Raw genomic sequence first — 5,712 nt, forward strand, 5'->3', positions numbered from 1 at the left:
GCTCTCCAGCTCCAGCGGCTCACAATCCCAACCTTTGTGACCACCGAAGAATCGTGGCCTGTACCCGTCCTCTCGGACTCCACCCTGCTGGCCCCCAGAGGTCACTGACAGTGATGTCACGGAAAAGCATGTGGTCAGAGAGCCCATCCTCCGAGGAAGGGCTTGGAAACTTGATGGGTGCCTGCCGTCCACCGCCGTCCACCGCCGTCCGCGCTGCCCCAGCCCCAGCCCTGGAGGGGTCTGCGGGGTGCGGGTGGGGTGCGGCGGCCGAGTGGGCGAGCCCACTGAGGGGGCGGGCATCCCGCCACCCCTCTGCTGTTTGCGCGAGCTCAGCCTGGAATCGGGGCCTTCCGACGTGACTCTGCCCAAGCCCTCCGCTATGGCTCCTGGCGCCCAGCGACCCGCCTGCCGCCAGGAAGGCGCTGGCCCCCAGTCTGTCCCCAACCCGCCTTCCGCCCTCCTCTCTGGTGGCCCCTCTCTGCCTGGCTCCTCACTCAGGCTGCTCCTTGGGACTTACCAGGCCCCAGACATCCACGCGCTGTGACCCCCTTTGCACTGGCTGTACCCTCTTCCCGACACCTCCCCACTCATGTTGGTGACGTCCTGTGATCTTCCGAGTCCTGCCTGTGGCACTTGCTCTAACCTCATCCCCACGGTCTTGCCATAACACTTGGCACAGCGAGCCTCGCCTTCCAAGTGTGATCGGGGCTGGGTGTCAGGAAGATCACCATGTTGGTGGCCTGGAGTTTGGCTGGGCGAAGGCTGGTGGCTGGGGGACCTTTCGGAGTCGGGCGCAACCACCCCAAAGAGAGAGGCAGCGGGTGGGGGTGGGGAGAGGCCCTGGAGGCTGGGACTCCAGACCCGGAGCCGCGTGCGATGCCAGCGCCTCTCCCAGGCGGGCTCCAGGGGACTCTCCTCGAAGACCTTTCGGAGACCCTTTCAACCCTCCCGCGGGTCCTGTCCCAGCTATGGCGTGCCGCGGTTGCTTAGAAGGCAGAAGCTCTAAAAATAGAAGCCTTATTATTGCCGATTAAATTCCTTTCCACCTACAGGATTTTCTGAGCGTGACGGGGGAGGCTGAGTCTGTGCGGGGCGTTTGCGTGCAGAGCCGGCTGAGGGGTGACGGGCGAGGCCGGGCGGGTAAGGAGGGATTCGGTGGAAAAGCAGCACTAACCACTGACCTCACCGAGGGGTAGGGGACCGCCCCAGGGGCCGTTGCTCCGAGGGAGGGAGGTGCGCGTGGGATGTTCCTGAGAGGCCCCAGCCGTAGGAGGACAGGGGCCACGGGATGCGGCGACTTTGCTCCTGTCTCTGCCTCAGAGCGACGCGTGCACGCTCCCCGTGACTCCGACGGGTGTGCCGCCTCTGCCCCCGTCGGCTCTCTGCCCCCCGATGCATCTCATGCCCCCGGAAGTCCACCCGCGAGGCCGAGAAGGGGACCCCTGGGCTCAAGGATCTAAAAAGTCACGTGAAGAGGTGAGTCTGAAGAGGAAAAATGGAAGCTACTGCGTTTGTACATTTCTGTTCTTTGAAAAAGGCGAACCCCCAAATCGAATCCGCGTCAGGTCTACCAACCTGGATTCACCCCTGTAGCTCTGCCCGAGGACAACCGAGGATGATTCTTCTGCCCCTTTCTGACGACACGAAAAAGTCCGAGTCAGTTCCCTGTGTTGCCAGGGGCCCGTCTGCTCCGTGTGGCTCAGTGCATCGCCCCGGGCCCCTCTCTCCCCTGTCCCCTGAGCAGGGACCTCATCGGGCCTTCGCAGTCGGCCTTCCGACCTGGCTCGTCTGGGGCCTGGCTTGGGCTGCCGACCTCTTAAATGGACTGTTTCCAAACCGCCGTTTGTTCGTAGGTGAACACGTGGCCGAAGAGCAGATTTTCACACAGTTCGGCGTAAATGCCGAGTTTCCTCCTCCGCGAAATGCAAGCAGTAGATCCCTTATTTGCTGCTGGAGCTTCAGGTTTGCAGATGCACAGAGCGGTGGAGGTTGGACTGTATACGCTTAAAGATGGTTAAGGTGAAAAATTTTATTGTGTATGTTTTACCACAATTAAAAAAAAAACAAATAAAAAAGTCCGTCTCACCTGGTGGTGGCGAAGGTGGACGAAGATGGCGTGTGTTTTGCACAGTTCCTGGCACGGGGCAAGCAGCTCAATAAATGTTCGCTTTTCTTAACGGGATCGGCATCACTTAGTTAGTCGTTCCCCAAACTGGCGTTCTGTTTCCCCAGGCGAGGGTCAGGTTGTCCCTCCAGAAGTGAGGGAGAGATGTCACCTAGCGGACCTCCAGAACATTCGCCATTGACCTCAGGCACTCCCTTAGGCTGGAATCTGCTTCTCTGGAATAACAGCTGACATTCACCTTAACGCAAATGAGCTCCTTGGAGTCACACGAAACCCTAAGGAATGGGAGTAATTGTTGCCATCACTTGCCTGAGGTCACATGGCTGGGAAGTGACAGTCCAGGTAAGGCCCGTTGTTCCAGAGCCTACAGTTTTGACCAATAAGTCACATGGCCCACACCCCGCCCATCACGCTTTAAATGGTCCCTTCCTCCGTGGCTCTGGCCAGCTGAAACCCTTAACGCCTTGTTCTCCTGCAGTGCTGGCCAGCATCTCCAGTCTGCAGCATGCGAGAGGGGGCGCACCTGTGGGCAGTGCCCCAGAGTTCACGCGTTCCTTACAAGACTGGCCTGTTCAAAGCACCTCCCCTCCGAGCCTTGCGGTGGACACCCCTAGCCCAGAGGTTCTGTTTACTTAGTCCGCACGATCTTCACTCACTAATTAACTAAAGTAATGTATGCGTAGAGTAATCAATCCTAGGGCGACAGAGCAATATAGAAGGACGAGGGGGACGGTCTCTTCCCCCTCCCTCCCCGTGCCCCGCTTAGTCATTTCTGTTTCTAGTTCCTCTGGTGGTTATTTCCAAACTGTCACTCTCTCGCACTGCTTTTTTGCCTTTTTTTTGGATTTTCCACTTTCAGTAGTGTTTACTGACTTCTCACTGTAGAGGAGGAAGAGTGGATATAACTCGTTTGCAGCAACTGCACGCTTCCTCCCAGTTTTCCTTTTCTGTATTCTTCGCGTATGCAATTTTAAATAATAGACTTAAGTTTACATTTTAAAAAGATCGCATCCCTCGCTATCTCAACCTCAGACAGTTTTTCCCGATTCTGCCCTGTAAGATGAGGAACTCTCTGCCCTCTGCGTTCCAACTGCTGGTGGCTGGTCTGTCGCCTGTGGGCTGGGGGTTTAAAATGTCGGCTTTCTGTTCTGTAACTACCACGAGATCCTCTGCGTTCTGTTCATCCGCCGATTTCGGAGCTTGAAGATCAATGAGTATTTACGTCATGATTATGTTATTCTTATTCTCGGCAGAACCTCATGATGTAATCGGACCCATGGAAAAGAGGCGATCCTGTTGTCAAAGCGACTAAACGAGGCTCTAAGGCGTGGACAAGCGAACTGAAACCCAAGCCAGAGTCGGCTCCTGTAAGTGCACTTGCCTCTGAGAGGTGAGATTTAAGGACGGACAATCACAAAGCCAACGAGGCGACCGCTGAGCTTTAGCCAATCAGACCGTTTCCTTGCTTTGCTTCCGAGTCTGCTTTATAAAAGCCTCCCCTCCCCCTCCCGCTCCCTGCTCCCCTCCCGCTCCCCTCCCCTCCCCCCAGTTCCTGCCTGCCAGGCCCCCCAACCACGTTCGGTTCCGTGCGGCCTGACTTGAACCCACGTTTACACAAATAAACTCTTAAAAAATTTAACATCTGTAGTTGAAACTCCTCCATTCCGAGGTGGATGCTCCCAGACTCAATGCCACGTGTTTTCGTACATCCTGCCCAGGCTCAGAATCGTGGCGCGTTTTCGTTTCCGCATATTTGGACTGGGACTTTTTTATACAGTTCTTCGCTAATTTTTTTTTTTTCCCGGTATTCCTAACTACGTTCATTTCTTCTCATTCTTTTACCTTAATTCGTAAGGTTCTTTTACCTTACGAATTAGATTGTCCAGCTTCTAATTCCAACGGTTCGTTAACAGGACATTTCCTTAACTCTGCTTGTCAAAGGCCTCTGAGCCCGTTTCTAATGGGCTGGGTTCCTTTCGGTTTCCAGGCCCCCCGGAGAGCAGCCGCTCTAGGATTTCGCTTCATTTCGCTTCTGGTAACTTCCATGCCCCTGACTTCCGCTATTCTGAGTCCCATTTTCTCCTCTCTCTCGGATTTCTGTTTCGCTCGGCTGGAGCATGCTTTCAAATGATCCTTACAGAAGGGCGTGTTGAAGGTCGAATTTCTGAGTCTTTGCATGTCTCCGAATCTTCCCTCCCCTACCCCTGAGCGGTCTGGCTCGCGTTGTCCGTTTAAGAAGATTTTTTCCTCTCTGCTTGGACCTCCAGCACGCAGTTTTCGTGGTGACAATCTGATACGCGTTGCTTTATAGGTAACCGGTTTTGTTTTTTCCTAAACTTTTAGGTTTTTTTTTGTGTTGTTTTTAAACGTTAGGCCATATTTAGGTGGTGGATCTGGCTTATATTTTTGTAAGCTCTTATTTTAGTCCTCCCCCCGCCGCCATTTCTTTTATTATTTTCTCCATGTTTATTTTCTGGAACTCATTAAATGGAGGGTCCACTTACCGAATTGATCTAAATCTCTTAGCTTGTGAAATAGTCCGTCTCTTTGTCTTTTTTATCTATGGTCTGGAGGGTTTCTTTGAATTTGTCTGTGAGTCGCTCTATTGACCTTTGCCCTTTAGCGATCGTATCTTTAATTTTTAACAACTCTTTCTTTTTCCTGAGTTTTGTTTTTATAGCGACTGTTTTTGTTTTATGGATGCAGTATCTCCCCAAATCTCTCTGAGCACATCAATTAGAATCATTTTAAAGTTTTCTTCTATCTCGTTTTCTCTGGGGTCAGCGTTTTATGTATTTATCTAGATTCTTTTGAGATACCGATTTTTCTCAAACCTAGCGATCCTTGGAAGTCCACGTATGTTTTTCGAACCAAAGGGAAAGTTTATTAATTTCCGAGGCCAGCACAAATTCCCTTCGTACGTGTGGAGCCCCCTTTGCTCACCGGGTGTCTTTCCTAAATGGAAGACAATAAAGCTGTAGACAAAGCGCTTGCCTTCATGCCAGCTATAATCTTAGGAAAGCTAACGTCCCACGTGATGGGATAGCAATTATAAAATTTTGATAAGATGTGATGAGAAATAGCAGGGTTTTATGAGGGAAGAAAGCTGGGAGACCAGATTTAGTTTGGAGTTTGGGGGAGGGCTTTTCTTAGCAAAGGAGGTGACATGCACACTGGGTCTTGACGTATGGGTGGAGTTGTCTGGCAGACTGGGTTTAAGAGCCCCCCAAGCGGAGCGAATAGCACGTTTAAAGGCCAGGGCAGGAAAGACTGTGGCGCGTGTCGGCGCTGAAGCGAGACCTACGCATCTGTGACGCAGCGGTCAGGGGCAGGAGCGCGTGCGACGCAGCGGTCAGGGGCAGGAGCGCGTGCGACGCAGCGGTCAGGGGCAGGAGCGCGTGCGACGCAGCGGTCAGGGGCAGGAGCGCGTGAGTCCAGGGTGAAGAAGTAGCCAGAGGCCGGGTCGCGGGGACCTTGAACCTCAAGTTATGGTGAAAGAGGTTATCTCTCAGCTCAGTGATAAATCGATAAATCGTTAAAGGGTTTCAAGCTTGTGAGTGATATGATCGAATTTACATTACAAACAC

General features: G+C 53.0%; 1 protein-coding gene across 8 annotated transcripts in view; it reads left to right on the forward strand.

Moving 5' to 3' along the window:
• The window catches only part of RXRG (retinoid X receptor gamma), a 121,671-nt gene that overhangs the window by 70,721 nt on the left and 45,238 nt on the right, over window positions 1-5,712 (forward strand). For 7 of the 8 annotated variants that reach the window (XM_039881574.1, XM_039881577.1, XM_039881571.1 and 4 more), the window contains one exon: window positions 3,379-3,492. The gene's annotated coding sequence lies outside the window, so the exon portion shown is untranslated. Of the gene's footprint in view, window positions 1-2,324; window positions 2,468-3,378; window positions 3,493-5,712 lie in introns of those variants that run through there. The other variant, XM_039881573.1, reaches the window with a different exon arrangement.

This window comes from Pteropus medius, unplaced genomic scaffold (genome assembly GCF_902729225.1).
Source record: "Pteropus medius unplaced genomic scaffold, Ma_sr-lr_union100, whole genome shotgun sequence".
Lineage (NCBI taxonomy): Eukaryota > Metazoa > Chordata > Mammalia > Chiroptera > Pteropodidae > Pteropus > Pteropus medius.